The following is a 25,984-nucleotide window of genomic DNA, read 5'->3' on the forward strand; positions in this document are numbered from 1 at the left end:
ATTCTCATGGCAATACTATGAAGTCGATCATTTTTTCCTCACTCATTTGATCAGGAAACTGAGGCTCGGAGATGTAATATAACTTGCCCAAGGTCAGCTATTAGTAAGTGGACAGAGTGGGATTTTAATCTGGACTGTGAGATCCCTGGAACCCATATGCCATCCACCAAACTTAAGTTGTAAGCTTCCTGACCCGGGCCTGAATCTGCTTCTTTTTCTTTTTTTTTTTTTTTTTTTTTTTTTTTTTTGTATTTTTTTGTATTTTTCTGAAGCTGGAAACGGGGAGAGACAGTCAGACAGTCAGACAGACTCCCGCATGCGCCTGACCGGGATCCACCCGGCACGCCCACCAGGGGGCGACGCTCTGCCCACCAGGGGGGCGATGCTCTGCCCCTCCAGGGAGTCGCTCTGTCGCAACCACAGCCACTCTAACGCCTGGGGCAGAGGCCAAGGAGCCATTCCCAGCGCCTGGGCCATCTTTGCTCCAATGGAGCCTTGGCTGCGGGAGGGGAAGAGAGAGACAGAGAGGAAGGAGGGGGGCGGGGTGGGGAAGTAAATGGGCACTTCTCCTATGTGCCGTGGCCGGGAATTGAACCCGGGTCCCCCGCACACCAGGCCAACGCTCTACCGCTGAGCCAACCGGCCAGGGGGGCCTGAATCTGCTACTTGGTGATTGCTGGTAATTTCCACCTTGTGGGAGCTCTGTGGGAAAACCAGGAGTGGAAATAGTTCTAAAAAGGACTGCTAAAATTTTTTTGAACAAATGTTTAATTGTAAACCATCCTATAAAGAAGAACTGTCTAACAATCAGTATCTTGTAGCAGTGGCTTTTTGGGAAGTTGTGTAGGCATGAGCTGTCTGCCCCTAGAGGTAATCAAGCAGAGACAGGACGAGTACTTCAGTTAGAGAATTTTTCAAAGGGGATCCTGGGTGGGCAGTTAGGGCTAAGATTCCTTCTAATTTTATTTTGAGATTCTGGGATTCTCACAGGAGCCTGACAATGTATCTGGGAAGTTGTCGCAGTGAACATTGCTGAGGCACAGAGAGGTTTAGTGGTTTGCCCAAAGTCACGTAGTGCAGCAATTTGGGGACAAACCAAAGCTAGTGATGCTCTACTCCTCCTGTGTTTTATACAATAGTTCACAGGTGACTCCACATTAACCCTGGAGGTGGACAGGATAAGGAGCTTCCGCCTCATTTGCAGATATAGAAACTGAGTCAGAGAAACACTAAGTGTCCTTCCTGAGGTGAGACAGCCAGGCCGTGTTGGTTCCGACTCCCATCCCCACCTTCTTTCCCTGGGCATTGGACTGATCCCAGAGGCTGAGCGAGCCTGGGTTGCCATGGTGACGACCTTGTCCCACCAATATTTAGAATCACAGCTGCATGTGTGTACTAGGGACTGACCTGAGCAACAGAGGGTCGTAGCCGTCTCCTCCTTAGAGAGGAGGGTGCTTCTGGGAGGGGGGAAGGCCCTGCAGTTTTAGTGAGGTTTTATGGTGTGCCAACTTGTACAAAGAGCATTTTCCCTCGAGGGAGGGTGGCGGCCAACCCACCAGCAGGTTATGACACAGTTGAGCACTTGGATACCAAGGTGCTGGGTCATTGAGTTCTCGCCCACAGGACCATTTGGGATGTGGAATTGAACCAGGGTGGGGACACGCTGATTCTGAAATTCTTAATGAGCAAGTTGAAGTACTCACAATAAGGTTAGTGGCCTTTTCCACAATGCCCAGGAGCCAGGAGCACCTGTTTAGTCTGTCCATTCACTCCCAGACTCCCAGCAGGAGGTGCTTGCTGGCACCAATGAAAAGAAATTTATTCCTATTGCATAAGAAATACGTATTCCCTGTTGGGGGGGAAATGTTTTAAATGCAGATAAGCAAAAGAATTAATTTGACTTGGCATCCCTCCACCTAGAGATTAACTTTCGGTTTGTCTTCCTAGACTATATATTTTATATTTATTCTTACTTACGAGAATATTTTAATGGAGTCACTCTATTTACATTGTTTTATATTTTTTTTGAGACACACACACACACACACACACACACACACAGAAAGGGAGAGAGATGAGAAGTATCAACTCGTACTTGCGTCACTTTTAGTTGTTCATTGATTGCTTCTCATACGTGCCTTGGGTGGCGTGCTCCAGCCGTACCACTGACCCCTTGTTCAAGCCAGTGACCATGGGCTTCAACCCAGCGACCATGGGCTTCAACCCAGTGACCATGGGGTCATGTCGATGATGTCACACTCAAACTGATGAGCTTGCACTCAAGCTGGATGAGTCCGTGTTCAAGTTGGTGAACTCAGGGTTTTGAACCTGGGACCTCAGTATCCCAGGTCAACACTCTATCCACTGTAGCACCACTTGTTAGGCATGTAACTTGTTTTTTTTTTTTTATGCCATAAATCATATCTTTCCCCCTCAATAAGTACCCTACTTATAACCTAATTTACAAGCAGCATGGAAAGCTACTGTAAGATTATAAGGTTATTTATTGAGAGGGGGAGTCCCCAAAAGGGGTTGGCTATTTAGTTTGCTTCCTTGCTTTTTTTTTTTTTTTTTTGTATTTTTCCGAAGCTGGAAATGGGGATAGACAGTCAGACAGACTCCCGCATGCACCCGACCGGGATCCACCCGGCACGCCCACCAGGGGGCGACACTCTGCCCACCAGGGGGTGATGCTCTGCCCCTCCGGGGCGTCGCTCTGTTGCGACCAGAGCCACTCTAGTGCCTGGGGCAGAGGCCAAGGAGCCATCCCCAGCGCCCGGGCCATCCTTGCTCCAATGGAGCCTCGCTGTGGGAGGGGAAGAGAGAGACAGAGAGGAAGGAGAGGGGGAGGGGTGGAGAAGCAGATGGGCGCGTCTCCTGTGTGCCCTGGCCGGGAATCGAACCTGGGACTTCTGCACGCCAGGCCGACGCTCTACCACTGAGCCAACCGGCCAGGGCCGCTGCTTCCTTGCTTTTATAAACAATGCTGCAATTACTAAACTCATGCTGAATTCGTTGCCTGTGTCCTTCCTTATTTTCCTGAGGACGAGAATAGAGGTGGAAACGCTAAGTCAAAAGCATGTGCATATTTAGTCCTATAATGCTTATTTTAATCATGGCTTTTGGATATGCTCCATTTACAGTCAACTTAGCTATTCAGGGGGTGGTGCTGGGTGACAGGGACAGAGCAGTGGCCAACATAATAGAAATAGTACAGACATCTCCAATGTACTTACATCTAAAAACAGTGCTATTTGGAAGTCAGCAATAGTCTAGCCAGAATCATATAGCCAGGAAGGGAGGGGACAGGAGACCGTCTGATTTCTCCCATGCAGTTTAATATTCTTTCCTGCGCCCACGGGGGGGGGGGGGGGGATGTGTTCTCAAGGATGTCTTTATCTCTGCTTCTCCTTGCTTCTCTTCCTGTCTGTCTGTGTGTCTCTGTCTTCAGAGTCCCCCTCTTTCCCTCTCTCTCCCCTTTTCTCTCGCTTTTCCTAGCTGAGGGGGAAAGCAACTAATCTTCTGGTTAACAAGTCTCTGTTGGTAGAAAGTCAAGTGTTAAGCATAGCAATTGCTGGGTGCTGTGAGGAGGGATATAAATTTAGCTTGCTTCTTTATGCATCCCTGCACTTTCCAGCACCTTCTCCCATTTAAAGGCCTCCTTTCAAGCTGTAGGCTGCTGGGCTCCGAGGCACAGTGTCCCACAGTAACCACAGCTAGGTGGGATTTGAAGGCAGTGCCATGGGAAACTCAGGATTGCCTGCACCCACCCCCAGCCCACACTCACCGTGGCCCTTCACAGCTTTGTACTAACGGTGGGGAGTATGTCTCCCAAGCCAAGAAGGAGATTCTCTGAGGGTGGGCCATAGAAGGCCTTTCAGAAGCCTTTGCTATAAACTGGGAGCTCCTCAAGGGCTGGGATGGGCCATAGTCCCCTCTGCCACCAAGCCTCCCACCACACGTGGTGGGTGCTCCATGTTTGTCCAGCATGTAAACAAAGGAAAATAAAGGAAGAAAGAGCACATGATAGAGATGATCACAGGAAGAGCTATTTGACTTAATTACCCAATAAAAGCTTGGAGGCAAGGTCATCCCAGACAGATGGATAACAGAGTTAACTATATTGGTCAGTGTGGCCCACTCACCAGGTTTTATGAGTCTGTAGTGTTGAAAGTAAAAAAAAAAAAAAAAAAAAAAAAAAAAGATCCTGGGACTCTGAGGCTTCGAGGTCATTTGGAAGCTGTGCCAGGTCTCAGCCGTCAGGTCTACCACTCTTTCCTAGGACCACATCCATTTCCTGGAAAGAGTTCAGGCTTTGGAGCCAGACAGATTTGGTTCAAATCCCAGCTTTGCCACCTACGAGCTGGGTCATTGCTGGCAAGTCATATAACTTCTTCGAGCCTCAGTTTGCCACCATAAAATGGAAATAATAATACTGACTTTACTGTGTTGCTTTGAGGCAAATGGTTGTTTAAGTGCCCACACATAGTAAGTACTCAATATCGGTATGCCAGTGACTCCCCAGGGGGCTGTGAAAAAGCCACCTCAATGTCCCCGCCTTCCAGCTTTCTCATCTGATCAGGGGGCAATGACCCCTGCCCCACGCCTTTATCAAGGTGTGCTCAGGCTCAGGTGTGGATGCAAAAGAGCCGCGGAAGAGCACTGTGGGGAGGAGGGTGTGCACCCCCATTTCAGGGCGTGGGAAGGGATGGTGTGATGTAGTTAGAAGCATGGCGGGGGCTGCAGCACTTCTCCCCTGTCAACGTGGGGGGCCCTGCAGATCTAGTAGGGAAAGGGGCAGAGAAACCATTAAAGGGAAAAGCATAGGGATAATTAGATACGTGTTTCTCATTTGCTTCAATGCCTAACGTTTCTCCTTTGTGAGGGCAAGGATGGTCTCTGTCTCGGTAAGCCCTCTGTCTCTAGCTCCTGATACAGCTCCCGGAACATGAAAGGCACTTAAAAAAACACGAATAATGGATAAATAAATGAACCCCAGCAATCGAAGGAAGGACACTGAAGTCCAGGCAGAGAAGCAGCTATTCAAAGTGACTCAGGGGAAAAAAAAAAAAAAAGACTTCTTTTCCCATCCTCCACAAGCCCTCTTGCTAAGTGAAAAATCCTAGAAAGACAGGCATTTGGCAGCTGACAATTGAAATTGCTGGGGATCCCGTTCGCACGGTGCCCGAATTAGGTAGGCTGCGTGGGATGGATCTGCCGTGGAGGATGGGGCTGCGCCGGCCCCAGTCTCCCGCGGACTGGTAGCCTAGCAACAACCTCCGGCTCAGCCAATCACTGCAAGGCGCCTCCAGCGGAGGGTCCTGCTCCCCCAGCAGCGAGCGCGGTGGGCGCGGGGGAAGCAGGGACGCAGCAGCCCCTGAGGGAGGCACCCGGCGAGCAGAGCTGCATTCCCAGGAAAGCTCTGCGATTCTCAGAGAAGTCTGCGGGGTTCCCACCTGGCCCCTAATTGTAACCTGAATTATAGGCTGCCTTTCCCTGCGGGTGTATCTTGACTGCCCGACTCCACTGTCATAATAATTATTATTACCTTAACAACAGTCTTTGACTCAAGCAGGTTTTCACACTTATAGTCTCGGTTTATCCTCACAGTGACAGTGCGCCCCTGAGGGGCTGTGACCCAGGTTTACTCGCCATTTTATTTCTGTACCCAACACGGCAGGGACATTGATGGAAAACAATTTGGCTTTAAGCTGCAGCGTTGCCACTGCAAGGTCCACAGAGACCCTCCGGGGCGGTGATTTCTCAGTCAGGGAGCCTTTGTTCAAAAAAAAAAATCTCAGGCAGGAACCCAACATATAGAACAGCTAAAAACAGCGTGTTTCTGGCTTGAAGCCACGCAGGGGGTCTCCGAGCTGTCCGATTGCCCCTCCGCACCCAGAAAGGAAGCCCCCTGAATGTACAGCCCTGAAACTCCTTAGATTCGAGGAGCTTAAGTCAAACCAAAAATACTAGACTAGACAGAGGCTTTCATTTTACAGACAGAACATTCCACGCAGGATCAAGGTTGGCTCAGTAACTGCGGCTGAAAGGCTGGCTGTCTGGCTGGGGAAACGCATCGGGGATGGATAGATACACCCTACATCTCACAGTCTGTGTCAGCGTAAGCCAGAATTAAGATGTATGAGAAAACTCATTTTTCTCCTCTGTTCTGAATGCATTCTAGGCCTTAGCCAAGAGCAAAACAACTCTGACCCAGTGAGCACTTAAACAAACAAACAAAACACCCAATACTTTTTTTTTTTTTATGGAGAATAACAATCTCCCACACATACCTTTTTCTAACCCTAAGTATTTATTAAAGAACTGGCTTGAAGAGTTCAGATCAGCTTCTATCATGTCGCCATGGAAACGGCAGTGCCTTCCACTGGTTCATCACGTGGATTCCCATCGAGGCTCCTTGGGTGCCCTTTCCCAGGACCTGGGCCCTCACCCGGCCCCTGGGTGCCTCTCCCCACCCCCTCCCCGGAATCCAGGCACGATCTCCTCAGCTTTCCCCTGGAAGATCTACTGATCACCTTGAGATGACACAGGCAGAGGGAAAATGTGTCTAGAAAGTTCTCTGGTACCTCACAGCGTTCTCAAGACCATGGCCCCTGCTGCTTTCTTTCTGTTTGCTTTGAAGGCCCCAGAATTCCCTTTGGGATTCTTCTTCAAGGTGGAGACCAATGCCTCCCTTCCAAGCTGTGGTCCCTCCTCCCTATACGCTCCCTGTACCTGCGGAGGGGACTCAGGGCTAACGCAAGAGCTGCTGCTAGTCACACTCCAGTCCTGAGTTGATTCTGGTGTGTGTGTGTGAGATAAGGGGACCTCCAGGTGAGGCTCAGCTGTACAGAAAAAGGCCTTCACAGAGCACCTCCTATTTAGGATTTGCTCAAACCAGCGCTCCACTGCCTCCCTCTTTCAAAACCATGACAATTGCAAACTCATTTCTGCTGACTGGACTTATTCACTGTCCCATCTGTCCAAGGCTTCAGTTGGTTGGGTCTGTAACCTGTGTCTCTCTCCATCTATGTTCCATGAGCCTCGAAGTTCTCCTGAAACCCTGTTTACTGCTCTCACTGGCTACCACCGTTTGGCTCCTCCTTGGTAGTGGGCGCTGTGCCAGGCTCTGAGGCCTCTGGTCTATTTCATCCCTGTGACACTCTTTGTGAGGTAGGTGCTATGGTTATCTCCTCTTTACAGATGAGGAAGCTGAGACTTCACCAGTAACTTGCTCCAGGTCCTATGGCTGGAAAACAGCAGAGCCAGGCCTCAAAGACCAAAGGGTCCCAAATCCAGTGTTCTTTGCATCACAGCTCACAGTCTCCACCAGGGAGGACGTGCCTTTCCTCTCTGAGAGCCCTTGTTCCCCACTGTGAGGCAAGAAGACCGGCTGCTCTGGGATTTGGGGCTCAGATGTCCCTGGGAGACAGGAAGACTCTCTTTAGCGCAATGGAGCCCAGCTCACATGTTCAAACACATGCTCCTCTACCCCGACCCAGAGCCCCTCTCAGGCCAGGCCTGTCTCTTCCCTCGCAGTAAACACACAGTGCACACTCCTGCTTCTCCACCCTCTACTCACACTACTTGTTTTTAACCATCTATGCAGACTTCACCCTAAAGCTGAGCTTAAGATCTGGGCTTCCTCCTTCTGAAAGCCTTCCCTCCTCACCACCGCTGCCAGTTCTCTCTCCCCCTTCCCGTCGGCACCAGCACCTCGGGCGCCCTGGCCAGCTGCCTTCCCGGAGGGCAGGGCCTGATCACAGACACCCTCCTCCCCTATTATCGCCTAGCTCAGTGTTAAACACTTAGTAGGTATTCAAGATTGAATGAAGTAACTATGTGATGTTCCATAAGCAGGGACTATATCTGTTTTGATCCCCCGGATACCCCCAGCATTTAATTCAATACCTGATACACTGTAGGAACTTAATAAGTGTTTGCTGAATAAGTTAAAAATGAATGGTAAGGCCCTGGCTGGTTGGCACAGTGGTAGAGTGTCGGCCTGGTGTATGGATGTTCTGGGTTTGATTCCTGGTCAGATCACACAGGAGAAGCGACCATCTGCTTTTCCACCTCTTTCCCTTCACCTTCTCTCTATCTCTCTCTTCTCCTTCCACAGCCATGGCTCAGTTGGAGCAAGTTGGCTGAGGATGGCTCCATGGCCTCTGCCTCAGGTGCTAAAATAGCTTGGTTGCCGAGCAATGGAGCAATGACCCCCAGATGGGCAGAACGTCACCTGGTAGGGGGCTTTCCAGGTGGATCCTGGTTAGGGTGCATACAACAGTCTTTCTCTCTGCCTCCCCACTTCTCACTTAAGAAAAATTAAAAGTAAAAACAAATAATGAATGGTAAAAAATGAATAAATGATGAATGAACAAACTGAAGATTAAAAAGTGTCTTCTCTACCTAGCTGATAGCAATCTCTCCAACCAGTGGTCAGGAGGGTGGGCCTCGCCAGTGACTCAGCTGGACACGGGGTTGTGATGGGCAGACCACAGAGCAGTTTGCTCCGTCAAGCTTGGTCCTGAGTCCGGTTCCCACACAGATGGACACAAGACCCTGAGCTGGGGCTCAAGAGGAGATGGTCTGATGTGGTGGCCTCACAAAGACAGAGGAGGATTCCCTTCAGGATTAGTGGGCCAGCTCCCAGCTTGCGTGGGAGCTTAGTTTATCCTGCGTTTGCCTGTTTCCCCTGGAGCATTGGAAATGCAGCTCAACTGCCTCCGCTGAACTGGACCCCAAAGTGAAGCAAAGAGAACAAGGCTATTTTAACACTCTCCGAGTGATCTGGTTTATGAATGGACCTGGCAAATGCAGTGCAGGGTCCTGGATTGGATTCCGGGACCGAAAAAGACATCAGTAGAAAGCCCAGTGAAATCTGCAGCTAATGAGTAAGGTACCGATGTTGATGTCTCAGTGCTGACAAAGGCGCCGTGCTTATGTAAGATGCTAAGGTGCCAGTGTCAGGGAAACCGGGCTGAAGCACATCTCTCAGCAACGTTCCTCTAAATCTAACATTGTTCCAGAATAACAAGAAAAATAAAAACAGCTCGACCAAGGCTGTGAGACACACAGCACCTGCCACTCATCAGGGGCTCAGGGAACACCTGCTGATGTGGGGGGAGGGATGGAGCCCATATCACCACTCGCATGAATGCTCTCCAAATAATTAACTGTTTCAGAGTTTTTTCTGGATTTTCCATACAAGTTTCTTCTGTTCAAGAGTCCAAAGGATTGTTTGGGAAGGAAGGCTCTTTATCCACTTAACTGGAGAGGCTAAACTTGTAAAACGCACGGAACTGACTTTGAATGGAGAGATACTGATCCCAGTGTGCTCGCGGGGGTCCCGTCCACGCGGCGACGGCGTTTCTATAGCATGCTATAAAAAAAAGTCCTTTCTGCATTCACATCATTTGATCTTCCTTTCTTAATCAATGTTAAAATGATTGCTTGGCCCAGGGACTTTGGCAAGAGAACTATGGAGTTGCTTGCAAAGCAACTTCTGAAACCCTGATTAGGGAGGATGTAGAATGTAGACACTAAGAGAGATCCTGGGCTTGGCTCTGTGGTGGAAAACTGGGAAAGTTATCTAATCGTTCTCCATACCTGTTTCCTCCTCGGGTATGACTGGGTATAAACACAGTATCTGCTTGATGGAGGTGTGAGGGGGTTGAAGTAAATTATCCGTGCATCTCATTGAGCACAGTGCCTGGCACGTTGGAAGTGCTCGAGAATCAGCTATTATTAGCTCAGCTCTAAGATGGGAATCGGAGCAGGGTACCTTTTTACAGGAAACGCTGCCATCTCAGGCAGATAAGTAAGTGGGAATGATTTTTGATGAAGACACTGGATTCTGAAAGTGCACCCAGCAGCCAGGACTGAACACCAGGCTTTGTCTGAGACACACACACACACACACACACACACACACACCTGCGATGAGAAAAAAAACACCGGAGGTTTACATTTATGTCCTAAAGAACATTGGAAAGACTTCCAGTTCCAGCAATATAGCTAAACTTAAAAGGAAGCTCTGATGGCCAAGGAAAATAAAATAAAATAAATAAAATAAAACCGTGAGACATGGTTGAACTCATCAGAAGAAAGAGAAGAAGAAACTGAGAGCCATCGCAGTGAGAGAGAGGGCGGATGATGTGGCTACCAGCCCAGAAATAGGGGCTGTGGTCCGGGGCTGTGTGCAAGGAGTTGAACTGAGGACTGCGCAAGCCGGGACCCTCCCACAGCGGCCCGGGCCAGTGGAAGGTGCCCAGGGCTCTGGGTGAATAAACAAAATCTCCCACAAGAACTCGAAGCCCCAAGCTAGCCTCAGCAGGGGCGTTGAGCTTGAATTGGCACAACCTAATTACTGTGAAACTTGCTCCCCCCGTTGGTGATAACCCTGGGGTGCCTGACCAGGCCTCCACAGACCAGCTCAGATGGGTTCTTCCTCTGCCCAGGCCACACAATTCCCATAGAAAACCCAAATCTTTGTGCAGATTAAAGCCCACAATTGAGTATTGAAAATATTATTCAGACCAGGCTGGAATCCAGTGATCATTGTTTTGTTTGTTTTGTTTTGTTTTGTTTTGTATTTTTCTGAAGTTAGAAGTGGGGAGGCAGTCAGACAGATTCCCGCATGCGCCCAACCGGTATCCACCTGGCATGCCCACCAGGGGGCAATGCTCTGCCCATTTGGGACATGGCTCTGTTGCAACTGGAGCCATTCTAGCACCTGAGGCGGAGGCCATGGAGCCATCCTCAGCTCATGGGCCAACTTTGCTCCAATGGAGCCTTGGCTGAGGGAGGGGAAGAGAGAGACAGAGAGGAAGGAGAGGGGGAGGGGTGGAGAAGCAGATGGGTGCTTCTCCTGTGTGTCCTGGCCGGAAATCAAACCCAAGACTTCCACACACCAGGCTGATGCTCTACCGCTGAGCCAACCGGCCAGGACCAGTGATCATTGTTTTAATAAGCTTAGTAAGTTCTGGAAGACATTCTTTAGTTAACTTTTCTATTTCAAGATAATTTTCTTTTCCCTTATTCATCCATTCATTTAACATTCATTCATCAAAGACTTATTTTGTGACTAATATTTGCCAGGCACTGTGCCAGGAACATCCATGACTTCTTCTGTCCCTCATCACAATGGACAAAGGATGTGTTCCTATCCCAAATGACAGGTGGGGAAAACAAGGGTGAGGTGGGTCCTTGGCTGGGCAAGGACCCGCAGTGGTTAGTGGCAGTGCCATTTCCTGTCTAGAAGGACAGCCACCTTCCTTCCTAAGAGGATGGGCACCCCTGCTCTGCGGGGAGGCTACACCTGTTGTTGATCTTCAGCTCGATCCTCCAGCTCCCTGAGAGCTGCATTCGCCACCAGCCTGGCTGTCTTACTCCTCCACTGACTGACAGAGACAGGCACACGGTGGACGGCGGGAAAGAGTGGCCGGAGCCAAGGTTCTCGCACAGACAGTCTGCCCTCCAGCGCTGGCTCCGGAGTCCTAACGGGCACACTGCCCGGAACACACCTGAGCCACCTGCCAATGACAATAACCTCGGCTGCCCTAAGCCTACGGTCACCGGGATGGCAGGAGCTCCCGGAGGCGGCGCCGGACCAGGTGTGCGGGGCGGACAAAAACACCTGTGGTGTCTCCCGTCTCCAGGGGAGGAGCCATGCTGGATCCTGCTGCGCCCGCGTCTGTGGGATGAGGCTCCCACTGCTCCCTGGCTCTCTCACATGCTTCGCTAGGTCCTGTAGAAGCCCAATTCCTGTCCAGAAGGACAGCTGCCTTCCTTTCCGAGAAGGCAAGCACCGGTGTGTGCCGCAGGGCCTTTGCACCTGCTGGCCTCAGCCTGGAACACTTCTCTCGGAGAGCACCCCCGGCCCTCCCTGCCTTCCTCCCTCCTCAGCCTGCCCTGACAGACCCCCTTGAATCATTCACCATCACCCTCCTGCTGCTTTATTTTCTCCTTTGAGCACGTGTGCCAGCACCTTTCTATACGTCAGCTCGTCACTGGGGCAGACAGCGGCCTCGTTCACTGCTGGGTTCCCAGGGCCTGCCCTAGGGTGATGAATGGGGTAGTCTGTTTATCTTTGTAATTTAGCCAGAATCTGATCCTCAACTTCTTTGTCTGCGCATTGAGGGAACTAGGTTCAAACAGTGACTTTCAAATAAAAAAAAAAATCACTGGAACATTTTCTTTAAATGAAATTTTAAAAGAAAACAAAACAAAACCCTGTGTGTAAGACAGAGGACAGCAGGGATATTCTTGCCCGCCCCCCGGCTTCAGTGTGTGTCCTCTCCCTGCCCCTCCCCCGCTCCTGCTCCTCCCTGCCCCAGAGAACCCTGGGCTTCCTCGGACACCACTGGCCTAAGTGCGTCCCACCTCCAGCTAGTCACCTCTTCTCCCAAAGTCTAAATGCAATTATCTTCTAAACGGAGACGTTGGACTCACTAACCTTCCTTCCATGACATTCTGGTATTATAAGTCATAGCCGTAAGAGCCAGGGAAACCCCAAAATAGAAAAATTGCAAAGACATTCAGCGGCCTGCCTCCCAACAGCCAGCGACGGTCAGGAGCTTATCGAGCCGCTCTTATTTGAAGAGCAATTTATGGGGGCCGTGGGACCCATTAGATCCCAGATTGCTCAATCAATCTAGTTGCTGAAATGAGAAACGACGTCTGAAACAATTAAGACGGCACAGATAGTATCAAGTGCTGGAACCGGTGGACGGATTCTGTGGGCAAAGTTCAGATCAGGGAAAGACGTTGGGGGGCACAGCGGGAGGGTTCTGGGGAGGAGATAATGTCTCTGGAGAGGAGAAGGGAAGGTCAGATCAGGGAAAGACGTCGGGGGGCACAGCGGGAGGGTTCTGGGGAGGAGATAATGTCTCTGGAGAGGAGAAGGGAAGGTCAGATCAGGGAAAGACGTCGGGGGGCACAGCGGGAGGGTTCTGGGGAGGAGATAATGTCTCTGGAGAGGAGAAGGGAAGGTCAGATCAGGGAAAGACGTTGGGGGGCGGGCACCGTGGGAGGGTTCTGGGGAGGAGATAATGTCTCTGGAGAGGAGAAGGGAAGGTCATTTTAGGTAGGGGACACAGTGGGTGTTGTGGCTCACTGCCCAGGCCCCCAGGCAGGACTGCTGAGCCCCCCCCCCCCCCCCCAGCCAACAGACTGGACTTGATCTTATGGTTTGGAGTCGTGGTTTTGGTCCCAGGCAGAGAGAGAATCTCTCCATCATCTTCGGATCCCCAATTATGGTTATTGTGGCAGAGACAGCCATTTGTCCCCAATATCCATTCTTCCCTTCTTTCTTAGTGATTGAAGCTTCCATTTTTAGCTGGACACGTGGCCACCCCAATTCAAGTCTACATATATTTCCCAGCCTCCCCTGCAGGCCATGTGACTAAGTTCGGACCCACGGTGACGTGATGTCCGATGTAAGGTGATGAGATGTCTGCCGCCCCCAAGGCCTGCTCCTGAAGGAGAGGCGTGCCCTCTCCCTGCCCAATTCTGACTGGCTGGAATGCAGACGTGGCAGGAACCCTCTTGGACCATGAGCAACACAATGGAAGGAACCTGGGTCCTAACTGCGTAGACCCACCCCACCGGCCTTAGGGCACTGGGGTGCAAAGGCCACCTGAGTGAGCAAGGCTCTCCTGTCTTGTTGAACCCTCTGCCGTTCCAACCAATGCAACGACAGTACCAATCTCTTCTCTTGCAACGCTCATTCCTAGGGACCACTGCCGATCCCCCGAGCCGGCCGCGGGGACGGGGAGGCCAGCATGGTTCTCTCATATCAGACAGTGGCTGAGCTGAGGCTCAGGGAGGCTTGTCCAAGGTCACTCAAGGCTGCGTGGAGGCCCAGGACCAGCTTTGGTTTGAACTCCACTGCTCTCCCAAAAGACCCATGTGAGAAGAATGTGTGTGGCAAGCTAGGCTCACAGTCTGACTGCCGGACACTTTTGTAGCCCTTGTTCTCAGAATACAGAAAGCCTGCTTCCTGGTCAGGGCTCTTTCCCATGGGGAGTCTGGTCTCTGAGGCTGCAGGAGCACCAAGGAGTTAGCGCCTGCTGGGAACCAGGAGAGACTCTCAGAAGACGTGACATCATCACCTGACCTATGGTGGATCAGTGGATAGAGTGCCGACCTGGAACGCTGAGGTTGTGGGTTCGAAACCCTGGGCTTGCCTGGTCAAGGCACATATGGGAGTTGATGCTTCCTGCTCCACCCCCTCTTCTCTCTCCTGGTCAGGGTACACATGAGAAATAACCATCTGTTTCTTTCCCCCTTCCTCCCCCTCTCTCCCTCTTTCTCTCCTGCAGCCAATGGCTCAATTGGTTCAAGTGTTGGCCTTGAGCAGTGAGGATATCTGGGTTGATTCAAGCATCGGCCCCAGACAGGGGTTGCTGGGTAGATCCTGGTCAGGGCGCATGTGGGAGTCTGTCTCACTATCTCCAGAGGCTCCTCTCACTTAAAAAAAAAAACGTGGTCTATTTGCACAATGCGACATTCCTTGGCAGTAAGGAGTGAGCACTGACATGGATGAATCTTGAAAATATGCTGAGTGAAAAGACTGAGACAGAAAGACCACTGTTGTGTGGTCCCGTTTATGTGAAGTGTCCAGAACAGGCAAATCAACAGCGACACTAGCGGCTGCTAGGGCCTTGGAGGAGTGGAGGAATTGAGAGGTAGCTAGGGCTACTGGGCTCCTTTGGGGGATAATTAAAATATTCTATATCACTGGGGAACAAATTTTTTTTTCATTTTTCTGTTGCATGAGGTTTTAGAACTATTCCTATATATTTCTGCATCGCTGATTCCAAATCTGAAATCTGTTTTTTGATGCATGCTCTAGTTTTTATGCAATTTTAATTTCTTTTTATTAAAGTTAATGGCATGCATTGGTTTTTAAATTGGAGTTAAAGGGCAATGAGTCTTGGATTGAACATAACCACAAGGCGATTAATGTTTTACAAACATCACTTTTACATAATTGTAGTTGTTTTTAAATGTAAAAAATTATTTTCTGATAAAAACACCCTCTTATTTTGTTTTAAGATTGAATCATGGCTTCTTTGAGTAGGCGTAAATGTAAGAATAGTCCTGACACCTTCTGTTATATATGTGGCTGTTACACACTTCAACGTCAAAGGCGCAATATTTCATCATTTGTTTTTTTTTGTTTGTTTTTTATTCATTTTTTTTTTTTTAGAGAGGAGAGGGAGAGACACAGAGAGAGAAGGGGGGAGGAGCTGGAAGCATCAACTCCCATATGTGCCTTGACCAGGCAAGCCCAGGGTTTCGAACTGGTGACCTCAGCATTTCCAGGTCGATGCTTTATCCACTGCACCACCACAGGTCAGGCATATTTCATCATTTGTGACACGTGCATATATTGTCTATTTTCAAGTTCCCCTTGGCGATCAAGACAAGAATTGGGCTCCTCATATTGTGTTTCATAATTGTGAGGAAATGCTTCGTGACTGGACAAAAGGAAAACACAAAGGAATGCCTTTTGGTATTCCCACAGTTTGGCATGAACCTAAGGACCACAGCAGTGACTGTTATTTCTGTCTGATCCATACAAAGGGCATCGGCAAGAAAAACCAGCATATGATCGCATATCCTAATATTCCTTCAGCAATATGCCCTACCCCACACTCTGAGACATTCCCAGTTCCAGTTTTTAATGGTTTTATTTCTTCTAAGGACAAAGAAAGTGGACATGGTGATCAAGTATATTTTGATAAGATGCATGAGAAAATGGTTGTAGAATCTGAAGGGTCTTCTTCTGATGCCAAGCAGTCATTAACCCCTCAGCAGTTTAGCCAACCCAAATTGAATGTCAGTAAGAGATTTGGACCTATCAAAGAAAGCAGCTGAGTTATTAGCCTCCAGGCTTTAAGAAAAGAATGTACTTCACCAGTTGACTAAAGTATCCCATTTCAGGAAGCGTGAACAAATTTTTGTGGACTTTTTTTCTGAAGACAAACACTTTGTTTACTGTCATGATATCAGTAGTCTTCTCAGCCAGCTAGGTGTTACCACTTACATCCAACAGAATGGTAGCTATTTCTTGACAGCTCTAAACAGAGTCTGAAATGTGCTCTTCTACACCAGGGGTCCCCAAACTTTTTACACAGGGGGCCAGTTCACTGTCCCTCAGATGGCTGGAGGGCCGGACTATAAAAAAACTATGAACAAATCCCTATGCACACTGCACATATCTTATTTTAAAGTAAAAAAAACAAAACGGGAACAAATACAATATTTAAAATAAATAACAAGTAAATTTAAATAAACAAACTGACCAGTATTTCAATGGGAACTATGCTCCTCTCACTGACCACCAATGAAAGAGGTGCCCCTTCTGGAAGTGCGGCGGGGGCCGGATAAATGGCCTCAGGGGGCCGCATGCGGCCCGTGAGCGGTAGTTTGGGGACCCCTGTTCTACACAACGGTAATGTTTATGCAGTGGTTCTAATTGGTTATTCAACTCATCTGTGAGAAGATTATAATGACATAAAAACTGTCCTCAACTTACTGAAGTATGAGGAGCATAACTGGATCATTTGTGTGGATCTTAAAATGGTATATTTCCTGCTAGGACAATAGAGAGGTTTCACAAAGTATCCTTGCTTTCTGTGTTTGTGGGACAGCCGAGCTCAGGAGAAACACTGGACACAGAAGGAGTGGCCGAAACGTGAAGCTCTGGAAGTAAGGATGCAAAATATTGTGAATGAACCTGTAGTTAATCAAGACAGGATCATTTTTCCCCCACTTCACATCAAACTTGGCTTAATGAAGCAGTTTGTTCAGGCTTTGAATAGAGAAAGTGAATGCTTTCAACATATGATTTCTGCTTTTCCTGCCTTGTCTTTCGAGAAGATAAAAGCAGGTATATTCAATGGACCCCAAATTTGAACCCTCATACGTGACGAAGAATTTGCCAGGAAGATGAATATGGAGGAGAAAGCAGCATGGCAGTCTTTTGTGACAGTTACAAAGAACTTCCATGGCAACAAAAAAGCAGAAAACTATGAACTTCTGGTTCAAAGGATGCTGTTGGCTTTCTGCGACATTGGATGTAACATGAGTGTTAAGATTCACTTCCTGAACAGTCACCTTGATAAGTTTCCCGAAAATCTTGGGGCTGTTAGTGATGAGCAGACTACTGCTGGGGCATCAAACGAGATTGTCCTCAGCAAGTACACAAACGCCAAGAGCCACAAACGCAAATTTTTGCTTGAATAGAATTTAAATAAGTTTTGCGCAAATTTTATGATTAAAATAAATGTTTTAATATGTTCTATTTTGAAATTGTAGACAAATTCTGATGCAGTCATATCTTTTAGTATATTTACTGCATTATATAAATTATTATATTTTCACAAAGATGATGCCCAAGAAGACATTCTACTTCATTGTGTTAAACTAAATGTTGAAAATTTTACAAGATGAAAATCTAAAATCTTAAATCGCACAAAAACAGTAGCTTACAGAGAAAATCTATTGTCAGATTTGAGATCAGCATGCTCAAATTAGGTAAGAACAAGTGTTTTTGTGGATGCAACAAAAATTTTGTTCCCCAGTGTAATTGATTGCGATGTTGGATGGACAACTCCGCGAATACATTAAAAGCCACTGAATTGTATGCTTTAAATGGTGAATTGTGGCCCTGGCCGGTGGCTCAGTGGATAGAATGTCTACTGGACATATGGACATCCTGGTCAGGGCTCACATGAGAAGCGACCAGCTGCTTCTCCCCGCCCCCCTTCCTTCTGTCTCTCTTCCTGTTCTGCAGCCAGTGGCTCAATTGCTTCGAGCATTGGCCAGGGCACTAAGGATAGCTCAGGTTGGTCCCAGTGTGTCAGCCTCAGGCACTGAAAATAGCTCAGTTTATTTGAGCATCGGCGCTGAATGGGGTTTGCTGAGTGGATCCCAGTTGGGGCACACATGGAAGTCTGTTTCACTATCTTCCCTCCTCTCACTTAAAAAAATAAAATAAAATAAAATAAAATGTAAATTGTATAATATGTGAATTATATCTTGAAAAGTTGTTTTGAAAAGTTATAAAAAAAAAAAAAAGCTAGGGAAGAAAATCAGGAGAGACTGTGGGTCCAGATCTTCCCACTTATCAGAAAAGAGGTTGGGTGTGGGGATCATAGGGGGACGAGATGGACCAGCCCTTTTAGGCGAGATCAAGTCTCCCTCACCTATGGCCCAGCCAGAGGCCCTCACGGAAAGTTACTCCGGCGTAAAGCCACTGTAGTTAAACTGTTTCCCTCTACTCTGGAAAAAGCCATTGCCCATGAAACCTCGGGTACAGAATTTTCATTAGCCCAGGTCCTCAATGGGCATCTTACAAGTTTCTGTATGAAGTGTCTGACCCGTTTCCACTGCCTGGATACCCACTCACAGCATCTCAGGGGAGGTGACACGTCGTAGCTTTCCGAAGGGCGCTGGCTCTCAACCATGGGTGCAAACTGAAACTCCCTGGGTGCCTGGGTTCTGTCCTCAGGGATCCTGATTTAATTTGGTTTTGGAGAATCCTGGGCAAGAAATATTTCAAAGCTCCTCAGGTGATTTGAATGTGCAGTAGTTTTTTTTAACTACTAAAAGAGAATATCAAAATTATGGCATAGAGTATAGTAAGTATTCTATCATGAAATTTTTCACATTGACACCAGTGGTCCTGCATGCTTCACCACCCACTGGAGGCACCACACTCCCCGCTGCATGACCATGTTTGTCGCCATGTCCCGACCTCACTAGGAGTCTAGGCTCCCGCCCAGCCTGTCCCTACCTGACAGATACCTACACACCTGTCAAGCAGCAGCTCAAACACCACTTGCATGAAGCCTTCCATGATTGGAGGCATTTGCTCCCTCCCTCGGCATTCCTGTGCCTTCCCATTTTCTAACATTCAGCTGGAACTTTCTGGCATTATGAATACCTGGCGCCTGGTGCCTTCGGGTTTGAGGAGACCGCAAGCTCCTTGGGCGCAAGGACAGAGTTGCGTTGTGTATCCTGTCTCTGTATCCTCTGCAGGACCTAGTACGTGTTCAGCAAACACGCGTTGAATGGATAGATAAACGATGATTGGCTTCTTGTGCAGTTTTTATAGAGGGAAGATGCCAAGGAGTAGCTAGCTTAAGTGGGGATGGGTCTTTTGTTTTTGTTTTTTTGGGTTTTTTTTTGTATTTTTCTGAAGTTAGAAGCTGGGAGGCAGTCTGACTTCTACATGCACCCGACTGGGATCCACCTGGCAAGCCCACTAGGGGGCGATGCTCTGCCCATCTGGGGCGTTGCTCTGCTGCAACCAGAGCCATTCTAGCGCCTGAGGCAGAGGCCACGGAGCCATCCTCAGCGCCCGGGGCCAACTTTGCTCCAGTGGAGCCTTGGCTGCGGGAAGGGAAGAGAGCGACAGAGAGGAAGGAGAGAGGGAGGGGTGGAGAAGCAGATGGGTGCTTCTCCTGTGTGCCCTGGCCAGAAATCGAACCCGGGACTTCCACACTCTGGGCTGACGCTCTACCACTGAGCCAACTGGCCAGGGCCAGGGATGGGGTTTTAAGTCCACCAAATCCATATTCTTTGATAAGAAAAATATTTATTTTTCAAAATGACGCAGCTTTCCTCCCCGCTTCTGATCACATTGGAAATTCTGAATCCCCACTGGTTGTCATGGAGAGCATCTCTCCTTGGATAAATGAATGAATGAATGAATGAATAAACAAATGTTTACTGCTTCTCCAACACAAAACCAAACAGGCACCGTGTTAGGGGTTTTGACAAACATTTTTTTTTTCTGATGTTGGAAACGGGGAGGCAGTCAGACAGACTCCCGCATGTGCCCGACCGGGATCCACCCGGCATGCCCACTAGGGGGTGATGCTCTGCCCATCTGGGGCGTTGCTCTGCTGCAACCAGAGCCACTCTAGCGCCTGAGGCAGAGGCCACAGAGCCATCCTCAGCGCCCGGGCCAACTTTGCTCCAGTGGAGCCTTGGCTGCAGGAAGGGAAGAGAGAGACAGAGAGAAAGGAGAGGGGGAAAGGTGGAGAAGCAGATGGGCGCTTCTCCTGTGTGCCCTGGCCAGAAATCGAACCCGGGACTTCCACACTCTGGGCTGACACTCTACCGCTGAGCCAACCAGCCAGGGCCGGGGGTGGGGTTTTAAGTCCACCAGATCCATATTCTTTGATAAGAAAAATATTTTGTTTTTCAAAATGACACAAGCTTTCCTCCCTGCTCCTGATCACATTGGAAATTTTGAATCCCTGCTGGTTGTCACGGAGAGCATCTCTCCTTGGATGGATGAATGAATGAATGAATGAACAAACGTTGACTGCTTCTCCAACACAAAACCAAACAGGCACCGTGTTAGGGGTTTTGACAAACATTCTCACATGCCCGCAAGTCGGCCCTATCACAGAGCGAGACGCACGTCTCCGGATGAACCTGTCGGCCCTATCACAGAGCGAGACGCACGTCTCCGGATGAACCTGTCGGCCCTATCACAGAGCGAGACGCACGTCTCCGGATGAACCCACTGCTGCCCCAGCTGGCACGGGACCGAAGAGCCCGGCTGGGAGCAAGAGGAGAGGGGCCCTGGGACCCGTGTGCTGAAGAAATATTTTAAAAAGAGAAAATCTTTGGTTATATGCAGATCGTGTGATTGCTTACACATAAAATATGAGATGATCTACCAACAAACTTTTAGAACTATTAAGAAGTTCAACAAGGTTACTCAAAACAAAATTAATATGCAAAAGACCCAACATGCTTTATATCAGCAATAACCAATTAGATTAGATTAGGAAAAGATACCATTTCTCAAAGCAACAAAAACTAACATATCTAATAAAAGACATACAAAATCTTTATTGAGCCCTGCTGGCTGGCTCAGTGGTAGAGTGCCGACCCAGCATGTGAATGTCTCAGGTTCAATTCCCAGTCAGGGCACACTGGAGTGACCACCTGCTTCTCCTCCCTCCCCTATTCCCTCTCTCTTCTCTCTCTCACTGTTTCTTCCCTTCCCACAGCCATGACTGGACTGGTTTGAGTGCATCGGCCCTGGGCAGTGAGGATGGCTCCATGGAGCCTCTGCCTCAGGTGCTAAAAATAGCTCAATTGGGAGCATGGTCCCAGATGGGCAGAACACTGGCCCAACACAGGGGTTGCTGGGTGGATCCCAGTTGGGGCACATGTGGGAGTCTGTTTCTCTATCTCCCCTCCTCTCACTTGAAAAAGAAGGAAAAAAAATCTTTATTAAAGGAGGAGAAAAGGCCAGAAGATGTCATTTCAGTCAAAATCCCAACAGAGCTTTTCATCTGAGGGAGAAAGGGTCTAGAATAACAGAGGCAGCATTTGAAGATGAAATGGGAAGAGGAGGAGGAATGGGCCATGTACGATGGACCCTTACCATAAGGCTCTAGTGATTAGAGCAGTGTGATGTGGCGCAGAAGCAGACCAGTCAGCCAGTGGCAGGAAGAGAAACTATAGGGACAGACTGTTGAGATCCCAGGAACCTGAACAAGCCAGAGGCAGCACATCAAACACGTGTGGAAAGGGCCGTCTGTAAATGGTGGGGTAATGGGTTAGGTTAGCACACGGCAAAAATCATTAAAAACATAGGTCTCTACCTCAAACCAACTACAAAATAAATCCCAGCTGGATTAACCTAAATAGGAAAGAGCAAAACCTTAAAACAGGGTTTGAAAGAACACATAGAAGGTATCATGGTAACAAAGGAAAGATAATTTTTTAAAAATTTGTAAGAGGAAAAGATTGATACATTTGACTCATTAAAATAATAATTTTCTGAATGACAGGAGACATAATACACAAAATAACAACAAACCATGGGGCAGAATCAGGTAGCGGCGGTGTCTGTAACTCACAAATGATTAGGGTACAGACTATAAAAAGAACATCTACAAATTAAGAGAGAAAAAGCTAACGCCGTAGAAAAAAACAGGATAGCCTGACCTGTGGTGGTGCAGTGGATAAAGCGTCAACCTGGAAACGCTGAAGTTGCCGGTTCAAAACCCTGAGCTTGCCTGGTCAAGGCACATATGGGAGTTGATGCTTCCTGCTCCTCCCCCCTTCTCTCTCTCTCTCTCTCTCTCTCCTCTCTATAATGAATAAATAAAATCTTAAAAGAAAAAAACAGGATAAGGTTAGAAGCAGGCAAGTTACAGAAGAGGAAGCACACGTGATCAATAAATACACAGACATGCTTAACATCACTAGTCATCAGGATAGGCAGATTAAACAAAGTGAGACATCATTTCACATTCATTCGGTTGAATTAAAACTTTGCAGTCTGACAGTACCCAGGGTTGATGACATTGTGGGGAAATCGGTGGTTAAATTGCTAGAACCCCTTCGGAGAGGAATTCAGCCAGGTCTGGTATAGTTCACGTGATGCGTACCCAAGGGACGCGATCCATGTGGGCACGGTGAACACAGACATGGAGGCTCTCTGCGGGGTTGTTCATAGCAACGAAAGCGGGCCGTGGCCACCAGGAGAATGGCTCCACGAACCGTGAGATAGGCCGCCTGGGGTATATACTGGAAGAGGCAAGGAGCCTGGAAGACAGCCAGGAGACCGAGTCCTGGTCCTTATTGTGCTTCTGACTGATGACAAGTCACTTGTCCCTCAGCGTAGAGACTATCTCCCCAGATCCGAGTGCGACTTCCACCTGCTCAGACTCCCCCGACTCCACTATTTACACAACCAGCCTCTGCGCCCCAGACACCCCTTTGCCAAGAAGCAGAGTGGTTTCAAAGGTGAGTGTGCAGACTCTGCTGGCCAGGGTTCAAATCCCAGCTTTTGTCTGACCGTAGGTGAGTTATTGAAGCATTCTGCGACTCAGTTGCCTCCTCTGTTGTAAAATGGAGATAATAATAGTTTTCACCTCAGACGGTTGTTGTGAGGACCGAATGAGTTAATATCCCAAAGACTCAGAACTGAGCCTGAGACAGAGGGAGCACTAGTTAATAGCAAATCACATGGCAGTTGAAGTGAACGGGGTAGACCGGAATGGCGCTGGTGCATCGTGTAAACAAGCTGCCGCGCAAAGAGCAAGTCCCACCGGCAGCTCACCCTTCCCTGAACCTCCCTCCTAATCCCCTGCGGCCCGCGGTCCAGGCCTTGGTCACACCTGCAGTCAGATGTCCCTCCCAGGGGTTTTAGTTGCTCTCTCCTGCTGTCCAGGCCCTTCACATTCTGGCCAAGTAGATTCTGGGCAGTATTTATGGAATTGATTGAACTGAACTAATTCTGAAAAGTCCTCGAATGCCGGAGGGAGGAAGACACCATTGTCTTTCCCAGATGGCTATTGTAAGAAGTCAAGAAGGCGACATGAGGATGTTGTGGGCAATGGAGCAGGTGAGCGACACAGACGCCTGAAGAGTAAGAGAATCGGCCTGACCGGTGGCAGTGCAGTGGGGAGAGCGTTGACCTGGAATGCTGAGGTCGCCGGTTCGAAACCCTGGGCTTGCCCGGTCAGGGCACATACGACAAGCGATCAATGAACAACCAAAGTGAAGCAGCTATGAATAGAAACTTCTCGACTCCCCTCTTCTCTCTCCATAAAATCAATCAATAAAATATTTTTAAAAGTGAGACATATCCCAGAGGCAGGGTGTCGCCAAGGGTGGGATCTCTGTGAGTCCAGGACAGGGAGTGGGGGCTGTCCTGCCTGAAGGCCTGTCCTAGGGTCCATCCACTGGGTGACTGAAGCATTAACCACCACATTCACAGAGGATTCTGTGCGTAAAAAAACGATCTAGAAGGACCCAAGCAGAGCCCTTAGCTGGAACTTGAACCTGGAACTTCCACACGCCGGGGCTGATGCTCTACCATTGAGTCAACCGGCCAGGGCCGAAGATTTTTTTTTTTTGTACTTCATATACTTTTGCTCTATAGAATTTGGCATTGCTTGAATGTTGTCCATGAGAATTTATTTATTACATGCACTGACTATGGATGGGCGGAAGAGTGGGGTTGGGGGGTAGGGGGAGGGTCAGTGAAGATTTTTTTGGATTTTTCTGAAGTGAGAAGCTGAGAGGCAGTCAGACAGACTCCCGGATCCACCTGGCATGCCCACCAGGGGATGATGCTCTGCCCATCTGGGGTGTTGCTCTGTTGCAACCAGAGCCATTCTAGCACCTGAGGCAGAGGCCACAGAGCCATCCTCAGCGCCCGGGCCAACTTTGCTCCAGTGGAGCCTTGGCTGAGGGCGGGGGGGGGGGGGGGGAGGAGAGAGACAGAGTGGAAGGAGATGGGGGAAGGGTGGAGAAGCAGATGGGTGCTTCTCCTGTGTGCCCTGGCCGGGAATTGAACCTGGAACTTCCACACGCCGGGGCTGACGCTCTACCATTGAGTCAACCGGCCAGGGCCGAAGATTTTTTTTTTTTGTACTTCATATACTTTTGCTCTATAGAATTTGGCATTGCTTGAATGTTGTCCGTGAGAATTTATTTATTACATACATGATATTTAAAAGAAAAAGGATCTTGCACACAAGAGGCACTCGTGAACAGGCACCGCTATTCTCTAAGACAAAGTCGAAGTGCTCCCGCCCAGCACAGAGGTCCCGAGGCCGGCAGGGGCCTGTGGGCAGCTCGTCCTCCCACACCGCAGCTGGTCCCCCAGCCCGTCTCACCGGCTCTGCCTTCCAAGCACATCCTGGATCCAGTCATCCCACCGGCTCTCCCCGCCCTCCCCGCCCTCCACCTGCCCGGCTCACCCCCGGCCTAGACCTACAATGGCTTTCTTGTCTCTACCCTGGGAATGAGGTATGAGTAGCATCCCCACCTTACAGATGCAGAAACTGAGGTACAGAGTGTTCAGTCCTCTGCCCCAGGTCCACATTGTGAAATGACAGGGCTGGGACCCAACCGTGTGTCTGTCGTATGTGCCCTCAGCCACCCCCACATCACCTCTTGGAGAGGAACTCGAGTTTGCTCCTCTGGCTGCAAGGCCCCACGTGACCTGGCCCCTGCTGGCCTCCCTGGCCTGATCCCCACCCCCTCTCCTCCTCACCCGCCAGCTCCCTGGCTGCTCCTCCACCTCCAACATTCTTTCCTTCCTGATCTTCAAATGGCATCTTCTCTTACTACGCTCAGGTATCTGCTTCTATGTCACCTCCTCCAAGAGGGCTTCCCTGACCACCCTTTCTAGAAGAGTTCCCACTTTATTCTCTGACCTTTCCTGCTATATTTTTATTCATAGATCCTGACCCTCATAAGGTTACTTGTTTGATTGTTCATGACGTGTCCCTCTCCCTAGACTTCCTGCCTCATGAGGACAGGGACTCTATCCCTTGTTCCTGGAACAGAGCTGGGCGGCACCTAACAGCAGTGCAGTACATGAATAAATGCACCCGGGGTGGCCCATGTGGATGGACACTGGGCCTCCTCAGTGCCAGGTCTAGGCCTGCTGTCTGGGGCTGCTGGGAACATGCCCACTCGCCTGCACAGATGGTGTCTGCCCTCCGGGTCAGTGGTCTGGCCCCGTCCTTCTCCCAGGGGCCCCTGGAGGAGCCGGCAGACAGTGGAGTGAGGGCTTCCACATTCCTTCCCAGGTCCTCACCCTCCTGCCCCTGTACCCATCCCTCCTGCCCTGTACACATCCCTCCAGCTTTCCCCTCTCCAGCCACCTGGGAGCAGGCCTAACAAATCCATCCCCACCAAGGTGACACAGACAGGGAGTGTCGCCCTTCCCAAGGACGCCTGCATTTCACATGAGGCCAGGCAGGACACTTCACCCCCACATCTGACTGCGCCATGGTGCAACTTCCAAGACCAGGAGGTTTGGGGGAGATATTGCCTCAAACCCAGGGAGGCAGGACATGACAGGTAAGAGCGCTGAAGGAGAGAGAGAGAGAGAGAGATGGGTCCAAGCTCACCCGGTGGGTCAGAGGCCAGTACCAGGCAGACCTCAGCTTCCATGTCTCAGCTGCCCCCCACCCCA

At 49.3% G+C, this 25,984-nt stretch overlaps 1 protein-coding gene across 1 annotated transcript in view; it reads right to left on the bottom strand.

The window, feature by feature from the left end:
* Positions 1 to 25,984, bottom strand: part of PNPLA1 (patatin like phospholipase domain containing 1) — a 51,949-nt gene that overhangs the window by 24,793 nt on the left and 1,172 nt on the right. The window lies entirely within an intron of this gene.

The sequence above is a fragment of the Saccopteryx leptura genome, chromosome 1 (genome assembly GCF_036850995.1).
Source record: "Saccopteryx leptura isolate mSacLep1 chromosome 1, mSacLep1_pri_phased_curated, whole genome shotgun sequence".
Classification (NCBI taxonomy): domain Eukaryota; kingdom Metazoa; phylum Chordata; class Mammalia; order Chiroptera; family Emballonuridae; genus Saccopteryx; species Saccopteryx leptura.